The 21,155-nt window shown below is 44.7% G+C and overlaps 1 protein-coding gene across 1 annotated transcript in view; it reads right to left on the minus strand.

Moving 5' to 3' along the window:
- Nucleotides 1-21,155, minus strand: part of SYK (spleen associated tyrosine kinase) — a 159,090-nt gene that overhangs the window by 109,478 nt on the left and 28,457 nt on the right. The window lies entirely within an intron of this gene.

Raw genomic sequence — 21,155 nt, forward strand, 5'->3', positions numbered from 1 at the left:
AAGTTATTATACACCAAAGAATCCGAACACTTGAAAAATAGTGACCACACATTTTGCTCCATAACTCCACTTCTATAAGAGCTAGAGCTTAGCTTTTTAAAAAAATGAAAGCTGGGAATCTGGGGAAATTAATAGGACAGATCAGAAACCTGAATCGATTCGAATCGAATCAGCCGCAATTCGATTTGTACCCGAATCTAGCCAATGGACCACAGGGGTGATTCGTTTTGTCTCCGAATCACCCGAATCAGCTAGATTCGGGTACAAATCGATTTGTATCCAAATTGATTCGCACATCCCTAATTATTACTGCCCTGCCTCTCCTTGACGCCTCCTTGATTTCCTCCTGCAACTCTCAGTCATTTGTATCCTCTTTCTTTCTTCTAGCTTCAAAGGGTAGTTTCTTTTCTATTAGAAAGTAGAAAGTAATGTTTATGCATACATACTGTTTTTGCATATTCTTTATTGTAATGTATGTCATTTTCATTTTCATTTTCATTTGTCCTTGTTGGTGTCTTATTATCACAACACTGATTAGTCCATTAGGTTATGCATTTGGGAATACAATAATATTGTTATCATTCATTCATTCATTCATTCATTCAATTTCGATAATAAAATGCTATTGAAATTTTCAGCAAATAAATGGTTTCAGCTGACACCATTTAGGAAAAATAAAATAAATGGAAAAATAATGCAGTGTATGTACAGCAGTGGTGTTGGAAAGTTGAAGCTGGCCCACTGCCTTCAGTGCCCTGCCTGTTGCTACCACTGTTGCCTGCCTTCCCTGGGATAACTATGCTTTGGCAGGCAGCTTGATGATTTCAGTGACCTGGTACCACAGCACCAGCTCAGTGAGGCAAGGTTGTCCAGATGCCAGTAAGAACAGACCTCCCTTAAAGGGACCACCTATTCTCCCACTCAGAACAGGGATGAGCACTCATTGGCCGCATTTGCATGTAATGTGGAACCACAGGTCCAATGGACCCACTGTGTCATTCCCTCCATCCCCTGCTCTCCCGTCCAAATTCAAACATCACAGAAAAACTCTGTCTGCAATCAGTGAGACTGCAGAGAGGAGGGGGAACTGGCTGCCCAGGCTTCCTTCTTGACTGAAGGACAACCCCAGAAGCCAATAGTAGCCAGAGCAAGGGAGGAGCTTCCTCCCTCAAACTCCGGTTGCAGAACAGGCAGTCTGCGGTGCCGCATTCGGATACATAAAGATACCTTTAGCTGGCACTGCTAAACTGGAGGTCCAGGAGGTGAACCTTGCTACAAATTGAAGGTAGACATGGAAATCTGGGGAGGGAACCCGCAAGTCTATTTTTTGTCGTGACTGTAGTTGCCTGCATTTGGCCATCCAGAAATTGAAACTGGAGGCCCCTTCACCTCCGGTTTAATGTTACATGTGAATGTGGCTTGTGTGTGTGTGTGTGTGTGTGTGTGTGTGTGTGTGTGTGTGTACGCGCGCACGCGCGCACATATACCACCACCACCCCCTCTATGGTAACTATGCCCCTGGTGCACAGAATCACAGCAATTACAGGGAGGGACTAGAAAAGCAGCACAGGCAAGCAGATCTTTCATTTTCTGTGTGTTATAGGATGGGCTGGCTTTAAAAGCTGAATTGACCATGCATTTTTAGAAGGTTTTGTAGCTGACCCACCCACAGGGTGTGATTGGTTCCTAATGATTTCAGATCCCAATTTAGCAAAATTGCTAGGCCTAGGATCTTGCCTGCACATCAGGTTAAAAAGCCGCATCCAGCTGTGGTCAATGGCACTGAATGCCAATTAAGCATTATTATCTGGTTCATAAACAGCATGGCCTTGATATGTGCTCATTTTAAAAATGTTCACTGAGATAAAACTCAACTCTGAAGTTTCATGGTGTTTTACTTTTCTTTTTCAGAATAATTTCCTCACAAAAGAAGTGTTACTGGTTTATTTTTTTTTAATTGTTACATTTAGTGGCTTCCCAGAAAAGGAATTCTGCCGAGGTTTGTTAAATATCTCTGGGTCAAAGCCGTAACACATATAATAATTTAAAGATAAGATTTAATGAGTCCTAGTATGAATGAAGTTTGGAATGAAATATTTGTTTAAGCCCATACAAACTAGGCTCTTGGGATTATTGGGATCACTCTCTCAGCAAACATCATTTGGGAGAGGAGAGCTGGTCTTGTGGTAGCAAGCATGACTTGGCCCTTAAGCTAAGCCGGGTCTGCCCTGGTTGCATACGAAAGGGAGACTAGAAGTGTTTGCACTATAAGATATTCCCCTTAGGGGATGGAGCTCTGGGAAGAGCATCTAGGTTCCAAGTTCCCTTACTGACATCTCCAAGATAGGACTGAGAGAGATTCCTGCCTTCAACTTTGAAGAAGCCACTGCCAGTCTGTGAAGACAATACTGAGCTAGATTGACCAATGGTCTGACTCAGTATATGGCAGCTTCCTATGTTCCTATGTTTCTATCAGACTTGCTGAGAGAGTGAGCTGCAAAAGAAGTAGTAGTAGTAGGAGGAAACGTAAGGTCAGGGAAGATATATTTCATGAATGCTAAGATATAGGCGAGGTTAATATCATGAAGGGATGGGGGAACACCTCTGCAAACACTTTCCAGTCAATTAAATTAAGGATCCATTCCCCTACTGGAAGCTGCAGAATGAACAAGAGGAAATGTTAGGGCATTGTTACCCATGAGGTTTATCAAAGTTGCCACATCAATCAATTGGTTTGTCATGGGAATGTGAAACCTATACTGGTTAGAATGCTCATTTGCATTGCAACAGTCCTCCTTCTGTTCTATTTGTTGGGAATTCTCTCTGGTAGAGAAACCCTTTTTCAATTATAGCAGAGTGCGCAGAGGCACAACACAGCGGATTTAGTTAGGCATGCGGTTATGCTGAAAGTAAAGTAACTTGGAGCCAATTCATAGTTTCAAATCAATTAGAGAACTCCATTCTAGATAGGAAAGTGAGGAGTTAGGATCTCTAATCTATCTAACTAGCTGGATGCAGATGGATTCTGCATCTTCTCTGCACACATGGTGCAGGGAGAGGAGCTTGCTTGCATGTTGCAAGGTAGAAGAAAACAGGAAGAGAAGAGAGGTCTTTCTTCCATAGCTTCTCCCAGGCCTCTAAATTAATATTATGACCTACACCTTGTGCCCACTTTAGCACTGTTGATTTTACCACTTCATGAAACTCTTTCTTTTTAAGCAAGAGTTGCCCTATAGGGCTTCTTATTTAGTCCCCCCAGCTACTGGCTGTAGGGAAGTGCATGTAACTGGTGGGGGCCAGTTCAAAGGCAGGAGGGATAACTTTAAGGGTGGGGGAGGGTGCACTCCCCACCGCTGCATTTCCTTTGCCAGCGCTCACTTAAAAACGGGTCCAGCGGGGGCGGCAGTGTACCTCCTTGCCGCCCCATCCTCTCCTCAGACCGGAAGTAAGTAGAAGTAGCCCATGTGTGTGTGCACATCAGCGCATGTGCATGAACATCATGCTCACGCCTGACATGCACACAAGCGAGCATGTCGTGCATGCACACATGCCTGATGTGCGCATGTGCACGGGCTACTTCCACTTACTTCCAGTCCGAGGAGAGTACGGAGCAGTAGGGAGGTACGCTGCCACCCCACCAGACCAGTTTTTAAGCAAGTGCCGACGGGGAAAATGTGGTGGTGGGGGGGAAGTGCACCCTCCCCTGTCCTTAAAGTTATCCCCCCGGCTTTTGAACCTTCAAACTGCCGGGTGTTCGAACCTGTTTGGTGGCCCATAAAAGGGCCTCCAAACAGGTTCATGCATATTCCTAACTGGCTGCTTTAATCTGGATTCTCCTGGGCTGTTTTTATCTGCTGCCCTGTCTCTGCTTTTAATTGTTTAACTGCTGTTTTCTTATTGTCACTATGGTTTGATACTGGCAGCTGCCTTGAGCATGTTTAATGGAAAGGCAGGCTATAACTTTAAAAAAAATGAATAAAATACATAAAGATAAACGGACTCTCGGAGTCTAAATTTTACTTCTAGAGTCACAACACTCCCAAGTCCTAAGAACCCTGACATGAAGAAAGTTGCTAGCTATCTTTTCAGTGTCTTCTACAAGAGATCACATGAATTAAAGAAGGCAGAACATTGTTAGGGACAGACATACCATGCAGCATGCTACCCATAGAAGAGAGATGACCGTGTGGGACTTGTGAACTGGCCAAGAGCCCATCCTTGCTGGATTCAGAGGCGAGGGAGGCTCTGTGCACACTCAACTGTGCATAATCATTGCTCCACTGCTATTCTGGCAATAATGGCAGTAGCAGCGGAGAAGCGATTATGAGTGTTCACAGATATACAATCCTCTCATATCGTATATGGCTGAATAGGGGTGGTACTTATTTTGGTCAGAAAGTTTGGATGCAAATATAATATATGAATTAAAGTTGCAATCCTAAATCCACTTGAATGGAATAGTACTTCTGAGTAAACATGCAAGGACTGTCCAGCAAGTAATGGCAACTGGATGCTCTTCTAAACATTCACCCCAATAAAAAGTGTAGATTTCATTTTGGGGCATTTAGAAGTTGTCCATCATCAGTCTGTTTCCAATTTGTTTGCTTCTTTCTTTAGCTCTCCTGTCAGTCAATCAATGCTGTGGGTGGGTTTGTTTAATCACATATATTGTAGGTGTTTTTTCATCGTTTCCAAGAATGTGCTTATGCGTCAAGGCAAAAGTGGTCAGCTGTACCTCATATTTCTAAACAGATGACAGTTGCCCTTTCTGTAAAAATAGATGAGAAAGTAGTTTGTGACGAAAAGATTCGGATTTAAAAATGTTATTAACATTGTTGCATGTGACACCTCAGCAACTAAGAGCTCTATTTGTGTATGTGTGCATGAACATTTCCAAAAAGGGCTCTTTAGAAAAGTGCTAATTTTTCATGCCCTAGTTTCAGCTTTCAGCAACTTTATTATTCAGTTCGTGGGTATTCTGTTGCACATCAAAATCAGTCCTACAGAGATAATTTCACAAAGGGCAAACCATCATTAAAATGCTCATTAAAACAAACAACCAAAAACTAGCCCTTTGTCTTTCTGTCTTCCCTGTACTGGGAAAACAAAAAGGCAATTAGTTGTTAAAGCCACAATAAGGTATCCAATTGTGTACAATTCTGTCCTTGCACATCAAAACTGACCATGACAAAATTGATAAAGCTAGGCTACATCTTGCATGGGAGAGTTAATTTTTTTTAAGATGAAGGTAGGCCTATTTATCCTAGCTGAATGGATTTCTATTTATAGTCTGTTTATAATAGATTCCCAATTTTTCTTGTAATTAATTTTACAGTCTAATTATGACTCATGATGGGAGCATTGATGTCATTAAATAGAGATGTACAAAGCATTTGACTCTGCACTAAACAGGATGTGTTTTTGGCATCAAAACATCCTATTTTATCTAATTGGATTTTGATAAACATTTTAATGCTGAAATTCACAAGTATCTTCAGAGTCCACTATATTCATTTGAGGCCAGGTGTCTGCCATGCTGACACTCAGCAGTGAAGTTTTCCCCATGGTTACAACATTTTAATAGGACATGCATTCCCAACCTTGAATTCCCAGATGTTGATGGACTACAACTCCCATCAGCCCCAGCTACCGCATCCTTTAGCCAAATGATGAGAATTGTAGTCTAGCTACATCTGGTGACCCAAGCCTGGGAACCCCTGAGAAAGGAGATACTGTCCTCCTTGAAGCTCTTAAAGAAACAAGGACAAGTTGGTGAAATGGCAACTCTCATCTGATGGCTTGGTAACAACCTGATTCTGTCCCTGGTTTCTATCTGCTCAGTGGGATAAGATTGCTCCTCAGCTCCCTTGCACAACATTCTGTGCAACCCTTACACTAGTGGGACTCTGCCAGTATGTACTATGCAGAAAGGGCACACCTGTTGGCCATAAGCCATCCAGTCAGCCCTCCAAGGTGCAATGACATGGGGCACAGGTCACAACATTGGCCTGTAATGATAAGTGGTAGAGGTGGTAGATGGTAGAGGACTTTCTAGGGATGCTGTGGCAGTGACTGTGGTGTAGTTACATTTGTTTTGGTTGCTTTTGTTTCTACAGTTATTGTGACACCATCACTGTGAGTCCATTGAATTGCAATTACGGTTTGCTGGCTTTAGCCCTAGCAGAGTGGTCCACTTCAGATGGACTATAGGATCAGCCTGTCCAAAGTATAGCCATCAGTTCCAATGATATTGCACGAGGGAAGAATAAAGTAGTACCACTTTCCGTAGCTTATTACTAGTAATCACAGGCTAGTGATTTTCAAATTTCCTAAAGCCTTTTTATTGTTAAAATTTTTATTTCACTTTTTAAAAATCTGTCTGCCAAGGAAACTCCTGTATATCTGTTGCAGAGTGCACAAGCATTAAAGATTATCCTGGGGAGGCATATTCTAGGATGCCTGCTCAGTTTGTCTGGGGTTGCTAACCAAACTTTGGTTAGCAACCAACTGTTTGGTTGCTAACCAAACAGAATAGGTAAAATGGATGTCACACCACCCTCAGAATGCACCCCAGAAAAGCTGAGGCTTCACCCTCAGAAGGTACCCAACAGAGCTATGCATTGTGGACAAGCTGTCTGTTAGAGAATTTGCCTGCTGGTGCCTTGCTTTTCTCTGAGGAATCTTTGATAAGGTTTTGGGGAACTCCAGGGTTTCTTGGGACAGTTTGAAAATCAATATTCTGGATGATATATTTCAAATAACAGATTGCAAGTCTGTTTATACACCCACAACATTGTTTCAGTAGAGCTATAAAATGAGAAAAAGAGGTATGCTTGAAATCCACAGAAGATCTATCCCCCCCCCCCCGTCAGTATATATCTGTACAACAATGTCAAATGAGGCGAGAAAAGACAGTGTTTTAGAATTAATTGATAATGTAAAAGTGAAAGAGTTACCAGGGCTAAATGGTTAGAGAGCTCATGAGGAGAGATTTCTTTATCTACCCCAGCAACAGCAGAAGTGCACAGGTAAGGAGAGCACTGCTAGTTAATACTGGCTGGATACATGGAGACAAAGTTTCAAATAAAATAGTTTCTTTATTTGGTTCTCTCTTACTACCCAAAGTTATCCTTATGAGAAGAAGGAGTCTGGCAGTGGGGAGGGCTTGCTGATGGAAGGAGAGTTTTCATCCTTTAGACCTGGAAACTTCTGAACATGTTCAAGAGAGTCATTTCTTGCTGAGGTGCATGGGATTTGTAATTTTCTGCACCTCTCTGTTCAATGAACTGGGCTGGAAGGCAGAAGAAACTACATTTCTCCTATACTCTGGCATGTTCAACAATCTCCAGGCCATAAGGAACTTGAGAAAATGGTGAAGTGAAAATGGCCTATAGTGCCTCTCCTGTTACCCATGTAACTCACATCATTTCCCTCTTCACTTCAAAGGGGAAACTTTGCTAGGGAAGTAGGGAGGGAAGCAGAGAGGGCTGGCTGGTTTCAGCAGTACGAACACCATGACAAACTACATCCATATTCAGATACACCCATATTCAGAGGGGTTTGGGGACTCAGCTCACAGTGGGCCATGGACTGCCAAGGGAGTTAATATCGCCAACTTTCCAATTCTAAAATTCACCACCAAATAATTGCCTTGCCCTGCAGTCATGAACATGAGCAAAGCAAGACCAAAGAACGCAGGAGAGACCCAAATGAGCCACTTCTGACAAAGGCCAGTGCTGGATGTCTTACATACCTCCAGATGTGGCAGCCCTCTGACCTAGAATCTAGCACACCTTCACATCATCAAGATCCTCCTGGCCCATTACCATGTTGGTGTGCAGGCTTGGGTGGTGTGTGCAAGGCATAACATGAAAGAGGCCACTCACTGGGGGATGTTAATGGAACTGCTTCCGGGGACTTGGCAGGGACCCCGAGCTACAATTTAGGCTTGTGTGGTGAAATTAGCTATTTTAAACGGAGCAGCCCCACTTTGATAAAAAATTTGTTCAAAGCTCAGGTCACGGAAAGAACTGAACAGAGAGGTTAAAATTAAAAAAAAACAAAGTGAGGTTTTATTTGAGGTTTAGGAGTACAGAAATAGAAAATAATGGTTAAGAGCAACAACACTTAACTAGCAAAACCAACAAGTTTCAAAGGGCTATGCTACAGCTCAAAAGAAGGCAATTTGGTTTGAGTTTCTGAATTAAGCTTACTTAAAGCTGGCATGAGAGAGAGACAGACAGATTTGGATTTTGAGAGAAATGACCAAAAAAGGTAAGTAGAGTCTAAAGCATTGGGATTATATACCATCTTGCTCCTTCCCAGAGGAATGCTGCGAACCCTTGTAGCTCAGTCGTGGCCGAGATGCTTCTCTCCTCCAAGGCAGGCAGGTGGAAGCAGGAACCCAGGAAGGTCCTATAGCCAGGCTAAATCCAAAAATGAGCCAAAATCTTGCAGCCAGGAGTGCTGTACAGACTGGCTTATGAAAAGGGCCAGTCTTGAGGTGAAAAGTAAAGCAGGAGTGAGACAAGGCAGGGCAAAATAGAGGTGCCTGTGCCAAGATGTAGAAAAAAGATGGTGGATCCAAGGAAGAACCACTTGGTGAATCTGAGGTAGGGACATGAGTGACACAGGAGACACGCAGATCCCAAGAGACACAGAAAGCACGGATTGATGGTGTCCTGAGCAGTTATAGGAAATTTCTTGCTCGAGGGTGTTATGCTGATTACACCTTGCAAAGGCAGACAATAAGGACAAAGGACAGGCTGCCACATTGTTCTTTTGTCCAAGAAGAATAAGTCTCTTATTGGACAAAAGCTAGGGAAGAGTGAGTTTCTTCTTGGACAAAGGAAAGGGTAGGTCTGAAAAGACCAATGTAGGGAGGGGCAAAATGAAGACATTACAGTTTATCTCTTGTGTCTGTCAGAATATTTGTGAGTAACTAAAATGTAAACAAGCAGACTTCCAGCACCTTGAGCTAGCCATTAACATGCTCGTTAGCAAATGAGATGACCTGTTGCTTGCTTATCACTACTTCCTGAGAAAGTGCTATCTTGACTGGATTTGCTGAGCCAACATAGGGAGAATACTTGGCTTATTGTTTAAAGAATAGATCTTGATTAAATCACATTTACTCCAGCTTCCAACCTGTGAGTAATCAGCAGGTGACTGCACAGGGAGGTTCTCCTGCACACCTGCGCTTTGAACCTGACCTAAGAGTTCCTTCACCTAGGCTACATGCCAAGGTGACATGCCCTTTGAGTTAGCTACACATAAAACAAAGTGCAGATCTCATGGTCCCGTGAGACCCAAAATGCAAACAGTGGTAACTACAGACTTGTAGTTCCATATACAGAAGTGTGCTCCACGTGGGAGCCCTCAAATAGGCTCTTTGTAACAGGGGCTTAGGCTAAGGCTCGGTGAGAACTAGTTCCAACTGTTCTTGGTACCAGGTTCTCTGATTCTGCAGTATCCTGGCTGGTAAGCTCAGTCTCCAAACAGGTGTGTCAGGACTTGGGACTGGGACCCATGGCTGGCTTTTCTGGCCCAACGGCTTCCCACTGCTCAGGATCAGACTTCCCTTTCCTCAGGGTTGGTGCTACTGCTCAGGGTGGAGGCCATGACAATAACTGAGGCCAAATTTATATTGAGGCATGTTGCTGTATAGAGGAAAGCCATGAGGACAGGTACTCCAGTGACTGCTCTCCCTGTCTTGGCAACTGCTGCCAAGTAGCTGTCAAACATTCCCCCTGCCAGCTTGTCCAGCCATGTGGGTGTGCGTAACTTTGCTTGTGCCCTGAGACAGTGACCCCACTGCCCTGGGTCCCCTGGAAATCGGGGCTCCCCTCTCCCATGATTCCTCATGCCAGCAGATCTGCATACGGTGCAATGCTGGACCAGACCCAGGAATTTTGAATGGGTTTAAAGATCCATCCATGCATCTGGTGTTCTCCACATCCACACACATGGTCAGGCACACACATAGAGAGATTGTATAAATCTCCTTTTGGTGCATGCAAGGCCTCAAAGGAAAGGGGGGGCTGCAGTGCTTCTGTCCTATATTATACCATGGGGAATTGGGGGCCACACACAAGTGGGGGTCCCATTGTTGGGTTACTCAACTTCTGAGCGTACAGTCTGATGGGAGTAGGGCTTACAGGGCCATTGGTCCTCCACAGTAGATTGGCCCCCTCATGCGAGGGATAGCCCACCAGCAGCAAGCTGCCAGCAGAGCAGGAGTGCGGTTTGGTCTGCATGGAATGCTTTGTCAGGGTGGTCCCTCACAACAGAAACTTAGGTCACAGCAGGGCAGACAACCCCCCCACCCACCCAGGATCCTTTGCCCTCCCTCATATACATATCCCCTCCTAGGAAGTCCCATTCCCTTTCCTGAGTAACAGGGAAATATTCTTCCCTGACCCCCCAAATTATGCTTGTGTTGGATGACATAGGTGCAGGGCTCATTGGAGGGTAGCAATGCCATCGCTCTCTGAAGAAGCACTAGCATGGCATGGCATTTAAAGGGATTTAAATGCTCTTTCCATGCTAAGGGTGGGAGAGGAGAGCTGGTCTTGTGGTAGCAAGCATGACTTGTCCCCATAGCTAAGCAGGGTCTGCCCTGGTTGCATATGAATGGGAGACTTGATGTGTGAGCACTGCAAGATATTCCCCTCAGGGGATGAAGCCGCTCTAGGAAGAGCAGAAGGTTCCAAGTTCCCTCCCTGGCTTCTCCAAGATAGGGCTAAGAGAGATTCCTGCCTGCAACCTTGGAGAAGCCACTGCCAGTCTGTGAAGACAATACTGAACTAGATAGACCAATGGTCTGACTCAGTATATGGCAGTTTCCTATGTTCCTATACCACTGCAAAAAATGCATGATTGTTCTTGGCACAACCCTTTCAAGACTGTGGCCAATTGTGGCCACTCCACTGACATGCTGATGCTCTACCCACAGTCTGGTCATGGAACTTGCTGGGATTGGCCTCAGCGGCCGAGCAGCAGGGAGCTGTTCTCCTCTCCTGGAACTGGAGGTCAGCAGACCATGGTCGGAAGAATGTCTGCAGTGCGATTTACTGTTTAAAACTGAAACTACGCGTTTGCCAACCTCCAGTTTCGTGTTACGTCTGAACTTGGCCAGAGATTTAGCACTATTTCTTTTCTATAAATATTTCCTGTCCAATAAGCAATTAGGTCACCATAACTGAAGAATCACCTTTTAAAAAAAATAAACCATTTCCCAAGTCCAGAGAAAGGGAAAAGGCAGTAGCAGTTGCCAAGCATATCTGTCAGCAGTGGCAGTGGTGCAGGAGAAGTTGAAACAAGAGAAGCAAGGAAAGGTGGGCACAGGAGAGAGAGAGTGATGGGCAGGAAGAAGAGAGCACAGAAGGAATCTCCTGTTCAGGTTGCCCCATCACCAGCCCTTCTCTTATTCTGTCTACGCAGAGCTGTCTACTGTATGTCAGCTTTGATTTGACAGATATTGGGCATTGCTTGTGTCCTCCCCAGAGTGGCCTGTGAAATATTTCACAGGAGAGTCAGAAATAAAATTCTTAATGGAATGCTTCGTAGTGGTTCAATTCAATTCACTAAAAGCCTGCCTGCTCTCTCTTTTTAAAGAACACACCAACACAGTATTTCTTGGCCCCTACATTATTATAAGGAAAGTATTTCATGGAAGGAAATGTTTAACAGCCTTACCAAAATGGATTGCAGCTGTCAGGTTTATCTGTGAAACTTCAGCAAATTTCAAAGGGGAAGAACATTTGCTATACTTTGTGAGATCATGTTACTCACAGGATGAGGAAGTGGCAGCAGTTAATGCAAATTCAGTCTCCTTGGCTCTGCCAACACAATTGATTCAGGTAGCATATACCAGCATTTGTCCTTGTTACAGGATTTCCACATTACTGGGTGGAAAATTTAATACTAAAGAGTTAATGCTTTGCATAAGTGCATGGAATGCACTAAGCACAACTGAGGACTGTCAAACAAACCTATAAGAAAATATTTGTTTAAATATTATCCCCATAGCAGGTATTGAGTGAAACACAAAGGGGTAAAAGATCTTAGGCTAACCGGTAGGGCAGCACTGGGATCAGCCTCAAACCCAGTGCTTCACATGAGTAGGGCTGCTCATGTGAATAGCCTTAAACTGTTTCAAATATGTTAGCTTACCTATAAAAACCTAATCAAGCTACCTACTGTAGACTTCTGAACATGAAGGAGACAAACTTTCCTCCTGCCATTTCCGTTAATATTCCCGGATGAAGAGCATCTCAACTTGAAAATGCTGATTCTTTTGATTAAAGAAGTTTATCAACTCATTTAGTCACTCAGGTAACAAGAAACAGATGTTTCTCAGGCCATCCCTATAGTCACCCACCAGTTCTTATCAGTCATGTCTATGCAATTTATTACAGTTATCTTTGTACTATAATTTGCTTTAAAACAATTAGAATTTGAATCATGGATAATCTTCTCCCATTTCACTGTTAGAAGGACAACCTATAAGTAATCTTTCTTTCATAATAACCCTTGGCTAAGCCATATACCTCCTGCATGACAGCATTTCAGTGCAAAGAAGGAAGGAAGATCTAGAGCAGGGGTGGTAAAGCCGAGGATCTCTAGCTGTTGGGCTATGACTCTAATCATTCCCAAGCACAATGAATTGTGGATGGAGAGAGCTGCAGCCAGCAACAGCAGGAGAGCCTCAAGTTGGTTATCACTGATCTAGAGGTTTTGTGGAGCTAGGACCTTGGCAGTATCAGCTCTCAGCTGCAATGTCTCATAGTGACCACTGGGGGGTGTTAGGGTTATGGATAAAAGTGCTGGACTCCTCCCCTCTTTGTTCTTCCAGTGTTAGTCTTCCTTTTGTCTCTCCAGAGATGGCTGTTTGTTTTGATTTCTCTCTTCAGCCATGAGCTACAGCTGAAATTAAGCTGAAGGTTCTTTCACATTTGTTTGTAACCTTTTCTTTAAATAAATCCTTGTTCTTAAATACTAAAGAACTGTCTCAAGACCTCTTGCTTGGCTGAATTCTCACCAAGCTGATTTTGCTTTGCTGTTTGGAGACTGAACTGCCATTCTTCCCTTATAGGTTTTTATTCTGGCAGTTCAGACAACACAGTGTCCCTGTGGAAGTTGAAGTGGTGCTGAGGGGAAATCCTTGGCAATTCACCTGTCACAACAACTGAGGCTGGAGGTTGTAAGAGACATCTCTGAAGGAGCTGCTTCATATGCTATGATTTTTTTAAAAAAATGAAAACATGTGTGTATGCACTTCCAGTTCCCATGTATGTATACTAAGATATAGCATGAACTGTGGACATTCTGAAGGCACCTTTTTTCATATGTGGTGGACCTGTGGGAAGGTCCACATTTACCAGTATAGGTAAGTGTGCACTCATCATGTATGGTAATCACACATCAAACTGCAAACAGTTCAGAACCTATTGCCCTGAATAAAATATATATTATCCCTTCTTCTCTGTTTGCTTTTCTGTTGGATTGCGCGCTTTGTTTTTTCTAAAGACAAAGGTGCCATTTTAGATGGGGGCAAAATGTGCCATTTTGGGTAGATTATTTCTGTGAAATAACAATGCTCTTCTTTAAAAAAGAAAAGAAAAGAAAAAGCTCTCATCCTTGTCTCCCTGTCTTGCAAAACACTTGCCAAGAAAGGGGGGAAATCATGTTGCATGTCATGCTATCACCTTCCTCATTTAAAGTGGTTCCAACAGCTGCTTTAAAGGAGGCAATCTGTGGCAGGATTTTCTTCCTTCCTGGTAAGAGTGACCGAGGAGCACTCACACACATTGCTGCCGATTGCTTCTTCTAAAGGGAAGCAATATCTGCAGCCACCCTATATATGGCAAATCTGTAGCACTCTGGCCAGCATGATACCCCACCACTCTTGGCAAATGAGGGAGGGAGGATCATCCTGCTGCACACGGCACTCTAGGTCACTTCCCTTAAAGTGCCCATGGCCCTTTTAGAGGCATCACTATGGTGCAGTGCTTCCCCCTCTCTTGTCAAAATATTTACCAAGGAAGCAGGAGGAGTGACACTCTAGGTGGCCTCTTTTAGGCATAGCTGTAAAATTAAAAGGAGACAAACACTGCACATGTGCACTCCAAAGGTCACCAAAATGGGGGGACATATTGAAGGGGTAATCATATTTTGCAATGCCTACAACCCTCATGAAAATAAGCAGATAGTTACTGCATTCTCTTCTGTCATTTAAATCTTCTTTGCAATTCAGGGATGAAGTGCTAATAAGCTTTTTTAAAATCTTCACAGGAAAAGCGGGGGGGGGGGAGTGTTAAATCCTTGCTATTCATAGAATGTATTGAAATATTTCCAGGGTGTTAAGAACTTATAACTGTAAAAATGGTAATAAAAGCTAAGAGTGGAAAGAAACAGTTGACTGGGTGGTTTGCGATAGATGTAGGGAGCTGCTTTGCCATCACCTCTTATTTCTTTCATTCATTTCAGTTTATAAACAGCCTTGTGATTCTGATTTGGTTATGCTCACATCAACTCTGCTGTGAGTTAAATACAAGTAATTCACGAGTTTAATGGCTGAATGGTGATTGGAATCTGAGTGTCAGAAGTCACTCTACTTCAGAGTCCCTACAGCCTGACCATGTCTGTGCAAGAAGGGCCTCAGAACTGCAAACACCAACTTCCTGATAGCCCAACCACCATGGAGGAAGATAAAAGCCTCCCTCTGTTGAACAGGGTTGCCATGTCCAGATGGTGAAAAAAGTCATTACCCATCACACACCCCAAAAAAGGATATTGAGGATGTTTTTCACACAAAAAAAGTCTTGAAAAAAGAATCTATATGCATATTTTGATAAAAATTGGATAATTTGAGAATAAATACAGCTCACCACTGTGAAGCTGATGATCAGGTAAGCTGTATGTCTGCTGTCTAGGTGCAGAGTTCTCATAAGAACATAAGAACAGCCCTGCTGGATCAGGCCCAAGGTCTGTCTAGTCCAGCATCCTATTTCACATAATGGCCCACCAGAAGCCTCTGAGAAGCCCACAGGCTAAAGGTGAGAGCTTGCCCACTCTCTGCTGTTGTTCCCTTGCAACTGATATTTAGAGGCCATTGATAGACCTGTCCTCCATGAATTTGTCTAAGCCCCTTTTAAAGCCATCCAGGCTAGTGGCCATCACCACATCCCATGGCAAAGAATTCCATAGATTAATTATGCTCTGTATGAAAAAGTACTTCCTTTTGTCTGTCCTAAATTTCCCAGCCTTCCATTTCATGGGATGACTCCGGTTCTAATGTTATGAGAGAGGGAGAAAGATTCTCTCTGTCTACTCTCTTTAAAGGTAAAGTGCACTGTCAAGTCAATTTTGACTCCTGGCACCCACAGAGCCCTGTGTTTTTCTTTGGTAGAATACAGGTGGGGTTTACAATTGCCTCCTCCCGTGCAGTATGAGATTATGCCTTTCAGCATCTTCCTATAACACTGCTGCCTGATATAGTACCAGTGGGGATTCAAAGTGGCAACCTTCTGCTTGTTAGTCAAGCATTCCCCCGCTGTGCCACTTAAGGCTCAATACATAATTTTATTCATCTCTATCATGTATCCCAGTAGTTGCCTCTTATCCAGACTAAGAAGCCCCATATGCTGTAGCCTTGCTTCATAAGGAAGGTGCTCCAGGCTCCTGATCGTTTTGATTGTCCTTTTCTGCACCTTGTCCAGTTCTCAAGGCTCCTGCTTCTTAAGGCCTCTCAATGCCCCTGCTTCTTCACCATAAGTTCATCTCCTGGTTAGGTTTACCACACACACATTCCTCTGTCCTCCTCCCACATGGCTCACCCAGCCTGTTCTCCCCAATCAGGTTAGCAACTTCACCTCTTGGCTCAAGGCAAGGCAGTCAGCTAGTGGCTGAGGCAGCCTCTTTGCATGCAGACACAGTGCATGCACGGTCTCCCACTCACTTGCTGTTCTCTACAACTACCAACATCTATACAGTATACCACTTTTCAACAGAAGGTTTCACAGTGGTTTTTATAGAAAGCCAAATAATAAGATGCTTGCCTGTCCCCAAAGGGCTCACAATCTAAAAAGAAATGCAAAGTAGCACTAACTGTTACTGAAGGGCTGATGTGCTGGGATGGGATAGGGCCAGTTTCTCTCCCCATGAGAATAAAAGAGGTTCACCACTTTAAAAAGTGCCTTTTTACTCAGTTAGCAGGGGTAACCACTGAGTAAAGTTAGTTAGCTAACTGTTAGCTTCTCACCACCACCACATGAAAGAAGGAAGCTGCACCTGCTGGGCCCACCTATCCGTGCTTCTGCATCACATGGCTCTGCAACTTGCCACTGAAGCTGAACCTCCACTCTGGCTTCCCCATTGGATGGTCAGTAGGAAGGGGAAGGCGACAGAGGAAGAGAAGCTGCTCATGACAGCCAAGTGTTCTGAGTGAACACAATTTTCCAGCTGCTCCCCAGAACTTTGTACACCATAACACATGCAAAAAAAGTTGTGTGGTCCTCAATATAGTCTCTGTTCCTCCTAATGCAAGAAAAAGTCATTTGGTCCCCAAAATAGTCACATGTCCTCTATAAAAGTCCCTAGTAGGGAAGTGTGGATCGATTCGGGTACAAAACAATTTGTACCCAAATCTAGATGTTTCAGGTGATTTGTAGACAGAACAAATTGCCCAGTTGCCCAGATTCAGGTCCAAAACCAATAGCCCAGATTCAGAATATAAAAGATTTGGAGATTTGGACCTTAGTTTTGTGGCGATCACTCTTGCTCTCCATTTTGTTTCTCTGCAAAAATTCTTGAAAATCTCACTCTCCAAGCTTCAGATTGGTGACTCACAAGTGTGAATGATTGGCTGGCAAATGCCCTGTGGTTCCAGATTGGCTTATTTCCATTCAGTTCTAGTATTGCCAGGGGTAACTGTGTCCGCATTGGCTTGGTGGGGGGGAAGGCCAAGGGTGGAGAGGAGGTAGATGGAGGGGTTTTCAAATGTACTTAAGGAGGGCTATAGCCAGCCACCATTCTGCCTCATGGGAAAAGAGCAGGGGCATATATAGGGTAGGGCAGGCAGGGCACGTGCCCCAGGCACTACTTGAAGGGGGGCGCCATTTCTTAATTTAAAAAAATAAAAAATAAAAAAATGGCCACCGAAAACAAAATGGCCACCGTGCATGCTCAAATGGCCTCTGTGAGGCCCTAGGCCATGCCAGGCCTCGCAGAGGCCATTTGAGCATGCGCGGTGGCCATTTTGTTTTCAGCAGCCATTTTTTTAAAAAAAAAAATTTTAAAAAATGGCCACCACACATGCTCAAATGGTCCCTGTGAGGCCCCAGAGACCAGTGGGGGGGAACCTTTGCAGACCCCCCCAGCCTTTAGGAAGCCCCCCAAAGGGGCTACAGGTTAAAAAATTTTTTATATTTATTTATATATATATAATATAAGTCACTGTACACATATTCAGATTGGCACTATGTACAGAGAATCAGGGCTTGTGAATACTGAGCTGAAGCTTATGAGCTAGGATTGTATTCATTTGCTCTTATTTTGCTTCTTGTGATAAGTGAGTTAAATGTGATGTCTTAATAATATGGCTATTAATGGTGTGAATCAGTGTGAAATCCTTAGTATTAAGGCTCACTGGGAGTTTTTTGTTCTCTTTCTCTCATTTTAACTGTCTTTCTGAAATACTAGAATATATTCCAAGCAGTGAAACAGTTTACTCTGCATATCCTTTAATTCTCTACTATGCATTGTAGCATCACTATTACATAAGTTTTAAAAATAAATGGAGAATTTGACATTTCCCAGATACTCTGAAAATGATTAGACAGGCACTTCTGTTTAGTTTTCCAAGTACACCTCCACATAGTATTTGGGTATTTCATGAGCAGCATACTGACATTTGTCATTTTCCAGCATTTTTTGGTTTGGCTACGTCCACTGCTAAATAGTTTTTGAAATATTAATAGATTAACGAGCTTGACTTGTACTTTTCAGCTGATATTATGATAAAGTTATCTGAAAGATGGGTGTCAGAAGTTTGGACAGGGGGCGCAATTTCAGTGCTTGCCCTAGGTGCCATTTTCCCTAGATACGCCTCTGGAGAAGAGAGAGAGTAGGGATGTGCATAAAACCGGTTCTCCCGGTTCGGTTCGGGTCCGAACCGGGTCCGGACCGGACCGGGGTGGTTCGGTTTTGGTTTTGCCAGACCACCCCCCCGGTCCGGTTCGGTTTCGAACCGGTTCGGATCCGAACCGAACCGGTTCGGATCACAAAAAGTGGCTGGTTTTGAAGGGGACATTGTGTTCTACCTGCCACCCAAATTTCAAGTCGATTGGACCTTCCTCTGATTTTTTACAAATTTTTTTCAAAAAATAAATTTTTGCCCATAACTCACAATGTGGAGCCCTTAGGGGCAAAAAAGCTGGGGTGGGTGGTAGCCACCCATGGGTGTCCTCCACCCCAAAAATCCCAAGGCAATTGGTGGCTCCTAGTATTATTGGTGAATTTCTGAAGAAAAATTTTTTTTCCATTGGCTAGAATGGGGGTTCGGGTCTGCCCCAGACCCACCTCTGTGGGGTGGCAGCACCCCCAAAGTGGGTCCGGGGCCATGGCAAAAATGCCCTCAGTCCCTCCCAGCAATCCCCGTAGAGATAGGAGTGATGGTTCTGTTGTTTTTCTGAGGTATTCTGAGTGTAGATTCTATGATAGCTTATGAGATTTCCAATGAGACACCATGAATCCACTCTCATTTGCTATCACAGAATCCACACTCACTCAGAACACCTCAGAAAAACAACAGAACCATCACTCCTATCTCTACGGGGATTGCTGGGAGGGACTGAGGGCATTTTTGCCATGGCCCCGGACCCACTTTGGGGGTGCTGCCACCCCACAGAGGCGGGTCTGGGGCAGCCCCGAACCCCCATTCTAGCCAATGGAAAAAAAATTTTTCTTCAGAAATTCACCAATAATACTAGGAGCAACCCAACAATTGCCACCCCATCTTTTTGGCGCCTCTCTCTGGGCGCCCTAACACGTAACACCTAGTCAGTCCATCTTAATGCCTACCTACTACCACCACTCCTATCCAAGCAAGTAAGAGGACACTCAGAGAGACAACACCCACTCTCTGATCTAACAAAAAGGCCACAGCTGTGCTGCCTGCCAGCACAGCAGCAGCAGCGGAGCAGCACACTAAGCACAAGAGCAGCACACACAGAGAAGAAGCAGGAGGCGGAGCAGCAGAGCAGCAGACCTGCTGCTCCGCATGATGGGTGACGTGATGCCCAAAGAAACCACCGCCTCACTCAGTGCCTGCCACTGACTAGGCCCGACAGACAGAAGCCAGCCAACCTGCTCTGCTCTGCTCTGATGCTCCCCATGGATGATGCACACACACCCTACATCTGCATCCCAATGACCAGACCAGACCAGACCAAGTGCGCAGAGTCAGCACAGGCCAGCAGCCACCAGCCCAGCAACAACAACAGCTACTACTGCTACCACCACAGCCAGTGTTGCCGCTACAATAACATTCCCAGTCCAGTCACGCGCGCCACAGCCTGAGCCTAGCACACAGCCAACAGCTGCTGCCAGCCAGTGCCTGGCAAGCCCAGCCAACATGAGGAGGAGAGAGCTAACAAGTAGACGGCGCACGCACATCACCAACCCATCACGACGGCGCAACTGCAAGGGGAGAGGGCACAATTACAGGCAGGAGGAGGAGGAGGAGGAGGAGGAGGCGGGCGAGGCAATCCTAGCACAGATTTGAAAGTTTAAAATCCACCAGGACATCTTCTAGAATCTAGACTTCTGTTTTTTCTACCACCAGCTGTAGTGTCTAGTTAGTCAGTGTGCTGTGCAGCTGAGCTGAGCTGAGCTGAGCTGCATGTGAGGAAGGGTGACTGTAGCTAGTTCTTTAGTTTCAGCAGACTGAGCATTGAGCATGGGCAGTGGCCTTGGGAAGCAACACAATTACACGACACTCACCTGCTGCTGCTGGTTCTAGAAGTTGCCTCTTCTCGTCTTCACCTCTTCGTGTGTGTGTGTGTGTGTGTGTGCAGTGAGTGCATGCCATTTGCCTTGCTGGAAAGAAATGCTTCTCTGGTCCACCACCACATATCTGCTCAAGGACACAGAGGCCCAAGGCAGAGGTGGTGGCACCAGTGTGAGTGCATGTGTGCTGGTGGTGTTTGCCACCACAGGTGTTTTGTGTGTGTATGTGTGCGCTGCTAGCTAGGAGGGGGGAGGGAGGCAGGGAGGGAGGCTGGGAGGCAGGGGGGAGGAAAGGGGAGGGGGAGAGGGATGTAGAGGGGATTGAAGGGGGGAGGGTCCGGCTCAGAGTTGGTCAGCCACATATTTGTGCACACACGTGCTCACGTGTGTGCTTCGGTGGGAGAGACCAGACTCTCATCATCTGCCAGACCGGGGTTGGGGGCAGTTGAGGCGGTGGTGGGCTGGAAGGGAGGGAGGATGGAAGGTGGTGAAGAGGAAGGGGAGAGGATGAGAGGGGAAGGATGGAGGGAGTTGGAGGGGGGAGGAAAAAAACATGTAGACAGACACACACCACACTACACACAGAAAGCATCCACACACAGAGACAGTGCTAGGCATCCATTCACACAGACAGACAGACAGACAGACACACAACAGGAAGAGACAGACTGAGCCTGCACCACACACACACACACACACAGACCCAATTCCCCCCCTGCACAGTTATCAATCAATATGTTGTGTTGGCAGCCAGTTCATTGCTATTCTGATGGTTTTGGGTTTTTTGCCATCAGCCAACATCAACAGTGACCACAATCAAGATGAACATAAGATGATAATAATTCATTCGTTTCATTTCAAAAAATCACCCAATCATTTTCTCCATGTAAACCAAGCCCCCCACACATGATTTCTGGTGACATTTTCAATAAAATCAATTCATTTGGCATTCATCATTTTGTTCTCCCTTTGTCACCTTTTTTTCTTTCTTTTGCATAATTTTGAGGCTTGATTTTGACATGGGGTTTTTAAAGAAAAAATTATTTACATGTTTATTTACATACAGTATTTACATATCTACACTGCATTTTTGAACGTATACCCGCCGCTGCCGCTAAGTCTAGTACTCCGTGGGCTGTGCTACT

This window comes from Hemicordylus capensis, chromosome 2, assembly GCF_027244095.1.
Source record: "Hemicordylus capensis ecotype Gifberg chromosome 2, rHemCap1.1.pri, whole genome shotgun sequence".
NCBI lineage: Eukaryota > Metazoa > Chordata > Lepidosauria > Squamata > Cordylidae > Hemicordylus > Hemicordylus capensis.